Here is a 12870-nt window from a genome sequence, read left to right on the forward strand (position 1 = left end):
TTTATGCAAAGTCAACCTTCCGCCGTCCATTTCGGGAACATTTGGCTGTTTTTGACAAAAACCAGCATCACTTGATTTATTTATGACTCTTTTTTTTTCAAAATAGTGGCCCGACATTGGGAACACGGCCTCACAGAGCCTTGGGGACGAGGATTCTAAGGCTGTTGGGCAAATTGGTCAAAATTTAAAAAATGACCAAAAGCGTCTGTTTATGCAAAGTCAGCCTTCCGGTGCATCCCTTTTGGGAACATTCGGCTACATTTGACAAAAACGGCATCACCCGACTCATTTATGATGAAATTAAAATTTTGACATTTTGGCTATTTCTGAAAAAAGGGAGGTTGGACCCGATGAGGGTTGCCTACGTATCTCACATCCTGTGAGAATCAAACCGGCGTAGTTCGGGCAGATAAAACAAACTTCTTTTGAAAAACAAGACTCTTTTTCCATTGGCAAACAATACCATTTTTCATAAACAAAACTCTTTTTTTTGAAAAATTCGGCAGAGTTTCGACACTATTTGGACGTTGATTTTTTTTCAAAGCAGGCGATTAACTACCTCTATCTCCCTTTCCTCAAGACATTCAGAAGCCGGTCGGCATGCAAGTCCGAAACAAACAACTGCACAAGTAGCAAGTTGGATGCATCAGGATGGTCTTTGTCATTTTGGTACATCTGTCCTAGACAAACCCAACCCCTATGTTGAGCCTCCAAAGTCAAATGCACATGATGCAAACAAACGTTCTTACTAGGGATCCGGCATGAAGCTGAGTTATTCTAGGTTCGTAACCTGGGTATTTGTTTTAGACTGTGTACCCGAGCAGATAACTCGAGTCGAGGAGGGGGCTACGTACCAGGGACCCGCGAGATCGTCCGGATTTGTAACTTGTCCGGACTCTTTCTTATTTCAGGGTTACACTAACAGAATAAGGGAGTCTCGACTAGTAAGCACATCCCCGAAGATGAGAAGAGGAGGGTTTCAACACAGTTTATATACAGTTAAGATAATATCAAAGCGGTAAAAGGCAATATTTAGCACGTTATGCCCAAACATGTAATAAAGATCAGATAATAAAGCCAAATATAACAATTATTCTAAGCTCGAATTCTTGAACCCTGAACCAGAGATTCTGGGTTCACTCCCCAGCGGATTCGCCAGAGCTGTCACACCTCCTTTTTGCGCACCTGTCCCGAAAGATAAATGCGTGAGGGAGTTTTTCCATTTTAAGTGACATTATTCGAAAATGGGATTATTTATTTATTTCAGAGTCGCCACTTGGGAAAGGTTTGGCTTTTGGTGTCTCAAGTCACCGGTTTATCTTGAATCCCAAATCGAGGAAATTTTCGACTTTCCAAATGAAGTCTGCGAACCAAAAATTCTAAGTAAGGAATTCTGTTGACCCGAGGGAAGGTGTTAGGCACCCCCGAATCCCGTGGTTCTAGCACGGTCGCTTAAATTGTTGTAATGGCTAAATATCTGATTTTTATACATGTTATGACTTGTGTGCTTTTATTAAGTTTAAACCGCTTTTATTATTATTTTTTAAATAGAATTGCAACGTCGTGAAAATGCATCTCGAACCACGTCACAATCAATGCACCCGTGGATGTTAATACGTTCCGACTCCGTTGAGATTTGGATTTGGGTCACATAAATGCGCACCCGAATTTAAGCATGTAATTTAATTAAAATCGCGTCTAAAGAGTCTAACGCGTTATTATCTTTGGGGAAAGCCGTGAAGTTCGCTAAATGGCCACTCCCGAAATCTAAGTAATTATTAACATCTATTGAGGGCCCCGCAGTTTGTGCGTCTTTGTTTGGCGAGGCTCGCCTCATTTATTTTAAGGATATCCTAAAGTGACTACATTTCTATTAAATTCGTTTCTAAAATAAAAGAGAAAAAATCCTAATTAGTTACATGCTTAAAAAAAAGGGCGTAACATATTAAATGCTAGATTAAGACAAATGTTAACGGAAAGGAATATTACTAAAATTGAAATTATAAATAAACTACGGAATCGACAAATAATATGTTCAAAAGAAACTAATTATCCTATAACTAGATTAAACTCGCATTGTTAGATGACTTGAACCGTTGGAATTAATTATTTACGACTATTTGAAACTAGAATCAATCTTAATTACTAATGCATATTCGAAAGTTTATTAAATTCAAACGTTAACTCGTCTTGTTTGAACTCAAATCATGCCATAATGCCTAATTCACGAAATTAATTTAAATTCATACTTTAACTAAATTTAGCTACATGTTCACGATTAACCTACTGTTGACAATATTAAAACCTTCAAGCTAGTGAACTAACCAGTTTTACCAAGCCGATTCACTAAAGACCAACTTATGTTATTTTCCTCTTACTCCAATTGTTAAACAGTTTGACAGTAATGAGCATGCTTAAACATATACTACCTAATAACCAAACTAAAACAGAGTATTATTTAATACATCACTACAAGATGCCTAGTTATGCAAAGCAACCGAAATTTACAGAATAATAATACATGAGATAACCTAAACACAATCAGTAAAAGAGACAAAGAAAAAAAAAAGCTAAATTAAAACTTCAAAATTTCATTCTTCATATGTATTCATGCTTTCACATTTCAGCTTACAATATCGATAAGGTTACGGCCATGTACCTGGTATTGGAAGTAAAAGAAGAGGAATATCAGTAGAAGCAGCAGTAGTGTAAATACACAGCAACAACAGGTTCAGCAAAAGCAAAACCAGTAACGACCAGTAGAATAACCCAGTAACAGATTGAAAACCAGCAGTACCAGAATGCAATCGCAGTCAAAGCAGAAGAGAGACGGATACAAGACGCAGTAGTTTACTGATTTTTGAATAACACTCAAGGAAAAGCAACCTGAAATTATTCAAGTAAAAGTTCAGCTTGTTTTTCTCTTTTTGCTCTCAAATTCTGATTTCTCAAAATTTAGTCAACTCTCTCCTCTCTTTCTTGTCCAAAATCCAGTCTATTTAAAGACTAGAATTGGCCATTCTTTTATTCAAACATTTCACTTTCAGCCTGTTTTATTCCCTCCTCATGTGCATTCCTACCTTTTTATCATTAAACCCATGCTGTTACAGATTTCTCACTAGTAAAGTCACTAAGCCAACTCAAGTAGTACCTTTTTCACTAGTTAATTCAAAAACCCGTCAGTCTTTTAACTGGCCATTTCTATTTTTAAAATTAAACCCCATGCTATTTCTGATTTCCAGCCACTAAAGGCACTTAACATATTATCACTCCCACTATTGATCCCTATTTTATTCATTTGCTTAGTGATATATTAGTATTAAACTGACAGACCCTTAAAACTAAACAATTTGCAGGTTTCTAACATCCCAACCTGTTAAAACTAATTGACGACATTTATCCAATCGACTATATGAATTACAACATATATAGTCAATAGTTAATGATCAGAATCAAACAGTACACACAGGTGATTCAAGTTGTACTGACAAAACAGGGAATTACCCTGGAAACTAATTAATCGACTAAACTCATTCCAATCGATTATATAGTTTAACACATACACTTAACAACAAACAGACGAAAATTTCGACCAAATAAAAGGTCTGATTTGGAGAAGAAGAATAACAAAGCACAGAAATTGGAAATAAAATCATTCTAAACACACAAACGAATAACCAAACAAACAAAAAATAGAACAAACAGAAAGGGAAAAAGAATACCTCAAAGTAAACTAGATGACCCAGGTCCGAACTCAGACTTGACCCTTTTGAGGTCGAATGGACCTTAATCAAGTGTTCTCAATGGAGAACACTTCGACTAAGGTCTATTAGACCCCACACCCTCTGCTAATTTGGACAAATTCCTGGTTCTTGTATTTCTAGGGTTCTTGGGGCTCAAATTAGGGGTTCCAGCTTTTCTGGTTCGATTCGAACCAAACCAGGCTTGGTTTGGTCACGAGGGAGGTGAGGGGAGTAACTGGTGTGAATTTGGGGTCGGTTAGTATAGGTTGAGGTTTGGCTCGAATCTTCAGATGAAGATTCGAGACGATATAGGTTGATTCGAGCCAAACAGTTTGTAGATTCGTGTCCAGGGGGTCAAGGTGCACTAGGGGTGTTAATTTGGTGGTCACCGGCATCGTTGCCGCCGGGTTTCAGGCTTAGGGGTTCAACGGCGGCTAGGGTTTGCTGATTGGTTTCGTCTCTGAGTTGATAGAGACGAAGGGGTGCAGGGGGTTGTTTGGTTACGGGGGCGTGGGGTGAGAGATGAGGGTTTATATACGGGACGGGGGAGTTGAATTTCGGCCGTTGGATCATTGATGATCAACGACCTTGATCTTTTCACTTAAGGGGACGACATCGTTTGGTCTCGCGTGGAGACTGGGTCGGTCTTTGGGTGAAATAGGTCGGGTATCTGGGAAAGCCTGGAGCCGTTAGATGAAGTGAGATGAACGGCTCAGATCAAATACACCTAAACGACGTCGTTTGGAAGCCCAGGTCGTGGACTGGGTCAATGTAATGGATTGGGCCTGATTTTCAATTGAATTTTGGGCCCAAATCCGGTATTTTCTTCCCTTTTCATTCTTTTAATTTAAACAAAAATTCCTAATTAAATTAAAACCAAAATTAAACTACACAAATATTAATTAACATTCAACAATAATTAACACACAAATTAAAACGTTTAGTTAAAATAAAATCAACAATGACGACAGATAGAATAAAAATGCATATTTTTGTGATTTTTCCCTTGAAAACCAAATTATGGTTTAATTAATTCCTAAATGCACAATTAAATCCTAAATATGCATGCGGCCTGTATTTTTGTATTTTTTTAATTAACTACAACAAGGTAAACATTTACGGACAAAACAATTACCAAAATGTCATGTAAATTCTCAAAATTGTACCTTGAACCCTTTTGATTCTAGGGCTCCCACAGAGATGAGATTCTTCTTCAAATCCGGTACATATCGAACATCTGTTAATGTTCTGATCATTCCATCATGGTTCCTTAATCGTATTGAACCAATTCCATATGAGGTAAGAGGGTTGTTGTCCGCTGTGTGGATGACTCCATATTTTCCTTCTTGAAAATCCACGAACCAGTCCCTGTTGGGACACATATGATAGCTACAAGCCGAGTCCATTAGTCATATGTCTGCTGATGTTGATAGCTCTGTTGTAACTAATGAGAAATCTGAATCATCACAATCAACTATATTTAAATCCATAATGGCCTTTCCATTGTTATGTTTGGATTTATTCTTCAACTTCGGACAGTCTTTCTTCCAGTGTCCCTTTTCTCGACAAAAGGCACATTCATCTTTGCTGGGTCTGGATCTTGACTTGGATCTTCCCTTCTTTGTCCTCATTTGATTTTGAGGACGACCCCTCACAACTAGTGTTTCTGTTTCTCCGCCCTTTTGTTTTTCTCCCTTTCTTTGTTCATAGCTGTACAAAGCCGAACAAACTTTTCTGAGAGAAATTTTGTCATTCTCATGGAGTAGAGTAGTTTCAAGGTACTCGTACTCATTAGGAAGTGATCCCAATAACATCAAGTCCAAGTCACCATTATCAAAAGTTGCATCCATATTTTGCAAATCTGTGACCAACTTATTAAAACTGGTGATATATTCGTTCATTGTGGTACCAGGAACATATGTGAAGCAAAACAGTCTCTTCTTCATGTACAATTTATTTTGACTGTTTTTCTTCAAAAATTTATCCTCCGGTGCTTTCCATAATTTACTTGCAGAAGTTTCCTTTGTGTATGGATATTTCTGCTCTCTAGCAAGGTAGGATCGAATGGTACCGCAAGCAACACGGTTGATAATTTTCCAATCTTCTTCTCCAATAACATCTGATCTTTTTTCTTCAATGGTAAGATCTAGCCCTTGTTGAAAAAGGACATCTAGAACCTCGCCTTGTCACATCCCAAAATGTCCTGATCCGTCAAAAATTTCTACTGCAAATTTCGCATTTGACACAATTCTTGCCATAAGCGAAGATGCCAACGATGACGTATTATTGACACTTGATGTAGATTCTTCTTGTTTATTGTCTCCCATTTTGACACGAATATTATTTAGTAGCTGACGAAACAAATCAAGATTATTTTTTTCTGGTGTGGAAGATCAGACTAAGCTGCAACCACAGAGCATACTAAGACAAAACCTTGACACAGTTACCAAGATAAATCTTTTCTGATGTGGAAGATCAGACTATGCTGCAACCACAGAGCATACTTAGACATATAGTGTGAATAAGTCACAACTACTATACCAAAAATTATGATAGCCACCAAAATAATAAATAAGACAATAAAGCAACAATAAAAGGAACACCAGAATTTACGAGGTTCGGCTAATTTTGCCTACTCCTCGGACACAACCAATATTTTATTCCACTCCAAAAATACAAGTGAAATAATACTAAAGAGAGAAGATACAAATGCCTTAAGAAGATAAGAAGGCAAATGAGAGGTGTGTTTAAATCCTAAACATTAGACCTCCTTTTATAGGGAAAAATTCTCAATCCCAAAGTGTCACCCACCGATGTGGGACTTTTGACAATCAACAACTGTGACATGGCAAAACAAGCAAATAACTATGCCACACGCGTGGAAAATTAACTATACCGATGCCCTCAAAATACAAACTTTAACCTGGAGATCATCCTGCAAGGAAGTCGATATAATGTCAGATCAAGCAAACTTGCAGCAGTAAATAGGCATATATAATCACTTAAACATGGCCGGGCCCGAGTTCATTTTTTGTGTTTTGCACTTTCGCGACATTCACCTAGAGCACAACAATATTCAAAGTAAACTCCTAAAAACAATGTCAAGGTTGCTTAATAAAGTCTTTCATCCTTTTAATGAATTCAGTACTGTTAATACAAAAACACACTACATGACTGAAGCGTCCAATTCTAAAGGAATACAATCCTTATTAGCTGATTCACCAGACTTCATAGTAGGAACTTGCTACCTAAAATGTTGTGTGTGCTACCCCTTTATGGTCTGCCTCTGGGAATGGTGAACAAAAGCCTTATATACATGCTTTCAACCTTGTAATCACCTATAGAAAATTGAACAATTTGCTTAATCTTTGACGTCTTCCTAATTTATTGCTTGCACCATCAGAGTTCAGACGTAAAACTACAGCATATCCCCTTTGTCTAAGAGTAGGTAATTACGGAGTAGACCAATCAACTCTCAAAATATAACAGAACATCTGTAGCTTCAAGTAGCAACAATAAGACCCTTTATTAGAATACTGTTTCCGTGCTAACAAAGAATATTAGAAAAACTGTTAGCTTAATAAAAAAGGTATCCTACAGGTTGCCACGCAGGTGGACACCGGTTTCGCATAATAACCATCAAAGCTTCGAGATTTAACATATCCGTGTATAATGTATTCCAGTCACCCCTTTGTCCCACGATACATGTTTGTATTTGCTAAAGAACCAGCTCATTTTAAAGTAAATCAGAGAATTAGTTTAACCAGATGATGGTGTTAGATAACTTGGACAGTGATTTATTCTTGGAAGCTTTTGACAAATCTTGAATGCTTCGCAGAAATTGCCCTGAACCAAGAATCTTTAACTGAAGTTCATTGGAAATATTACTCAAGCTCTACTGGTTTGCTAGTAATTGTAAAGCCAGCATCTTTAACATGGTGGTAACATAGCAAAGAGCATGAATTACTCTACTACTACCATGAGAGACTTCAAGTATCCAACTAAAACCTTAAAAGTAATGAGCAAAGTAGTTCATGAGTACATTAAACTATATGGAATTTGAAATCCTTAAGTAACTAATTTGGGGCACATATTTTAACATTTTCTTGCACATGTGACAATGTTTCAAGAAAGAAACGGGTCCAAATACATTACCTTACTGTTTAAGACACACTTGACAAATAAAAAAGCTCAGCCTTTGGAGATGCTCTAGGGAAACGCATCAATTCTGTGGTGATATTTCTTTCTTCGTCGGAACCAAAGGCTCTATAACGCTTAATGCTCATCCTTATCAAAGATGGACTATGAGCTAACAATAGCTTTACGAAAAGCAGTTCAGTTTTTGAACCGTTAAACCAATGTATCACTACATCTTTCAGCTGGTTGAGTGGCCGTTCCAAGCAGGTTGGTGTGCCTAGATATTTCTAAACTGCTTCAGCATTGTCGCTGGTATCATAGGCCTAATGGTGTCAAATTACACAAAGTAAGTTTACCTTCTCATGTTTAAATATACACATAACCACATTTACCTTTCTTACCCAAATCTCAAGTTTACTCAAATTGGGGGTACTCTTAATTAACTCTAGAGAGCAAGAAGTCTGACCCATTTTGCCGAAGCATACACCCAACCTTACATACCACAAGCAGTCGAGCGTACAAGGAAGCCGCTTCGAAACTGTGTCTGCACTCAAAAGCTTTAATTGGAGCAAATATTAAAATAAGAATCGCATGAACACAATCCTTATAAGATGTTCAAGTAAAACAACATGAATGATTCATACCTCAAGGTCAATTGAGCCCAAAGCAAGATCCTCAAGCGTAGGCAAGTTAAAAAGAAGCTTTCCCAAAGTTGATCTTTCATCATGTTTTGGATTATTAACCACAAGGTCCAATACTCTTAAATCATGTTGTAAAGCAATTTAGTTCAAGATCATAGTGACTCTGACGAACAGTCAAGAACTCCAGCAACGGTGAGGCCAGGGGTGGATTTAGGGGGGCGGAAGGGGTTCACCCGAACCCCCTCGCCGAAAAAATACACTGTATATATAAAGCAAAATCTGTTTTTTACCTCTATATATTAAGTTTTGAACCCCCTTAACACAACCCAAAAGTATAGTTCAGTCAAGAGGGTTCAAAACCTCAACGCAAATTTTTTTTTTTGAACCCCTTCGTGAATATCCTGCCTCCGGCAGTGGGTGAGGCCATGTTTAGGTATTGCGTGCCGTTACAGTATATCAAGTACAAATTGGCAAGAAGGGGGGCATTGATAACACAAAACTCTGGGGTTTATTCAGATGGAGGTCTGCAAGATTCTGAAAGCCTAGAAAAGTATTTGGTGGTTTGAATACACAGTTGTGGAGATCCAAATATGTCAGGGTTGGACAATTAAATATATGCGAAGGGAGTCTATAAGTAGTAATATCTGGCATGTTTAGGGTTAGCTCCTTGACACCATTTTTGGTGACATACTACATCCATCTATCAATATTTGCATATGAAGACAAATTTACTCCTGAAACATCAAGAACAAAAATCACGATGTCTCCAATATGCTGTAAGAGAATCCAACCTACTGTTTAGTTGAAAAAAGAATGAGATCTTTTTGCTAATTTATTGCCAGGGGCGGATGTATAGGTAAGATTACGGGGCATGTGAACCCATGGTCTCTCGGCAAAATTAATATTTTATGTATATATATATTTTTTTTTAAATTGGTATAATATTAACTGTTGGCACACATACTCCAAGAAGGTTGATTAGGGTACTTGGTTGAAGGTTGTGTTATTTATCTAGAGTAATAGGGATCATTTCCACTTAATATATTTTTTTTCTTTTTTTGATTGTGCACTCATATACTAAAAATCCTAGATCCGCCTCTGTTTATTGCAAAGGAGCTTATCCAACACAATATTAGGAAGCATGGTCCAAATATATCTCCAGTTTGTGGATAAAACACTAGTTCTTGCTGCATCTTGAACCGATAAGACCTCAAAGATATAATATATAATGCTTCTTGGTAAAGCACTGATTCTATCTTCTCTATTCCCTTCAACAACAGCTTCTTTTACTATCTGTTAGAAGAAGTTGAATATAAGTCTTAAGCTTAATATTTAGAACCCAAAACGCAAAAAAGAAGGGGGAAAAAGAGGGAATTGTATACCTTGAATCATGCTGGCTGATTCTTAAGATAAAATTTGTGATGTTAATCAGAGTCCTCAAATTACATAGCAGAACAGAACAGGACCAAATGCAAAAGATGTTGCAACATTACACTCTGTTCCTTAGAATTTTATCACCGTCAGCATACCCCGCTGAAAAATATCAAAATTTTAAGCAAAGTCAACAAGCTGTTAATTAGATTACTGCAGAGAGAAAGGGAGGGAGTGAAAAGGCACCCAGCAGCTCAAGAAGGAACTGAAAGTCAAGTCTAAGACCTATCTCCAACCCTAATATCAAATTTCGAGAAGTTTTATTTTGTGTCTCATACAACTTATCCTAATTGTATGAGGCTTTTTTTTTGTCACATAAATTTGTGGACCCCCAATTTTACACTTCTGGGTCCATAAAACTGTGAGACAAAAAAATTGCTTCATACAACTAGTGTCAGTTGTATGAGATACAAAATAAAATTTTCCCCAAATTTCTCACCAAAATGGTGTAACACCAAATTTACTTCAACCATTACACTATTTTTTACACCAAAAAAATATTTCTTCTCTCTCTTCTATATTATATTACTAGTATTAGTAATCGCACGATGTGCGGATAATATTATGATCCTTCTAAATTATATAAATTAAAAAGAATAAATTATATGAATAACTATTGACATAAACTTAAATATTATAACCCCATATATAGTCGATGATACAAACAAATAAAAATACAATATGATTCAAAAATAAAACTCATTCCCTTTCAATTTACATAAAATATTTTTCTTGTTAGTCTGTTCCAAAAGAATGACACATTTTTATATTTGAAAATAATTTAACTTTAAATTTTTTATTTTACTCTTTTACATATAATGAGAAGTTCTTACACTCATGCAAATATCATGGCTCCGCAAAACTATTAGGATCATAAGTTTCAAAAGTTTCCTTTTTCGTTCTTAAATTTCGTGTTAAGTCAAACTATCTCATCTATATTGAAACTGAGTGAAGTCGTATTATATAGAGTAATAACAAATAAAAATACATTTAGTAATATCTTAATTTAAATTATAAAGATATATTATATTATTATCTAAGCATAATATATTCTCACATTAACATCAACTTCTACCAATCTAAAATTACACAGTGATAAATTAATATATACATACATGATAATTTATTAACAACCAATATATTCCAACTTTTGGGAGTTACCAACTTATAAAACAGCTGGATCGTAATTTGCTTAATAATTTTGCTAGTTACCTCAATTTTAACCACACAGCTAAAGTCATATTGTTTTTAACAATTTAAGTGATACATTTGGGATATAGTTAAGATTAATATATTATAATTAAATAAATGTTAACCTACTTTAAATATTATTCTTCTATGATGCACATGTACTAAAAGAAGATGAGTTCTTACATGTAATTATAAATTAAATGAATCTTACCTTGTGATTTTGTGATTTGCTTTATTTTGTGTAAATAGCAATCCCAAATAGTGCAATTATATTGTGATGACCCAAAAAGTCATCACTTATTTTAGAAATGAATTCTGCATTTCGAGGTCTTAAAAAACCTCTTTCAGCATCACCTCGATTTGCATGCGCAGTCCAGGCGTATAGTCGGAAAGCCATTATGTAAAAATCTGTGAAAATGATGAATTTTAACTTTAAAATAAATTAAGTTGACTTCGGTCAATATTTTAGGTAAATGGACCCGTGATTTGACGGTCCCGGAGGGCCGTAGGAAACTATGGAACTTGGGTGTATCCCCGGAATCGAATTCCGAGGTCCCAAGCCCGAGAAATGAATTTTTGAAAGAAATTATTTTGCTGAATTAATTATGAGTTTTTGAAGGTGAAATGTGTTTGAAACCATTGGTATCTGGCCCGTATTCTAGCTCCGGAGCCCGGTACATGTCTTATATATGATTTGGGTCGAGCCTATGAAAATTGGTAAGAAACGGATTTGAAACAACGTGAATCGGACCTTATTTGAGAAATTTGGCAAATTTGAAGTTCTTAAGAAATTCCATGATTTTGATGCTAAATTCATAGTTGTTGATGTTATTTTAGTGGTTGAATGCACGAGCGAGTCTGTATGATGTTTTTAGGTTGGTGTGCATGTTTGGTTTGGAATCCCGAGGGCTCGGGTGAGTTTTGGATAGGCCACAGGGTAGATTTCAGACTTGAGAAATTGCAAACTTCAGCTGTTGCATTGCAGGCCTGCAGGCTTTGTCGCAAATGCGAACAATAGCCCATGCCAGCTTACCTCGCAAATGCGAGGGATTGATCGCAAATGTGATCTCCCAGTTTTAGCCAGACGTCGCAAATGCGACACATTGTTCGCAATTCCCACTTCGCAAATGCGAAAACTGCTTCGCAAATGCGAACTTAGCAGAAGTCTGGGTTCGCAATTGCGAACCCATGTCGCAAACGACATCTGCAACCTGCAATTTTATAATTTAGCCGATAATATTTTATTTTTCACTCTTTCAAAACCAAAACACTCTTGGGCAATTTTTCAAAGACAACTCTTCTTCCAAATCGATTGTAAGTTAATTTTAACTCGTTTTCTTCAATCATTAACATCTTTTCATATGATTTCAACTCAAAATCAATGATTTTCATGGGGGAAATTGGGTGTTTTAGGTAGAACCTATGGTTTTCAAAAATTGGGGATTTGGACCTCGATTTGAGGTCCGATTTCAAAACAAATTATATATTTGAGTTCGTGCACGAATGGATAATCGGGTTTTGGTTCGAACCTCGAGTTTTGACCATGTGGGCCCGGGGGCGATTTTTGACCTTTTGGGTAAAACTTTGGAAAACCTATTTTTATGTATTGACATCGATTCATTTAGCGTTTATTGATATAATTAAGTAACTTGTGGCTAGATACGAGCGAGTTGGTGGTGCGATCAAGAGGTAAAGCGATAATTGAGGCTTGAATTGTGCTCGTGGCA

General features: G+C 36.4%; 1 pseudogene; it reads right to left on the bottom strand.

The window, feature by feature from the left end:
• Positions 1–4935: 4935 nt before the first annotated feature.
• LOC107822124 (F-box/FBD/LRR-repeat protein At1g13570-like) lies at positions 4936–8662 on the bottom strand (annotated as a pseudogene).
• Between the last annotated feature and the right edge of the window lie 4208 nt (positions 8663–12870).

This window comes from Nicotiana tabacum, chromosome 16, assembly GCF_000715075.1.
Source record: "Nicotiana tabacum cultivar K326 chromosome 16, ASM71507v2, whole genome shotgun sequence".
In the NCBI taxonomy this organism is placed as follows: domain Eukaryota; kingdom Viridiplantae; phylum Streptophyta; class Magnoliopsida; order Solanales; family Solanaceae; genus Nicotiana; species Nicotiana tabacum.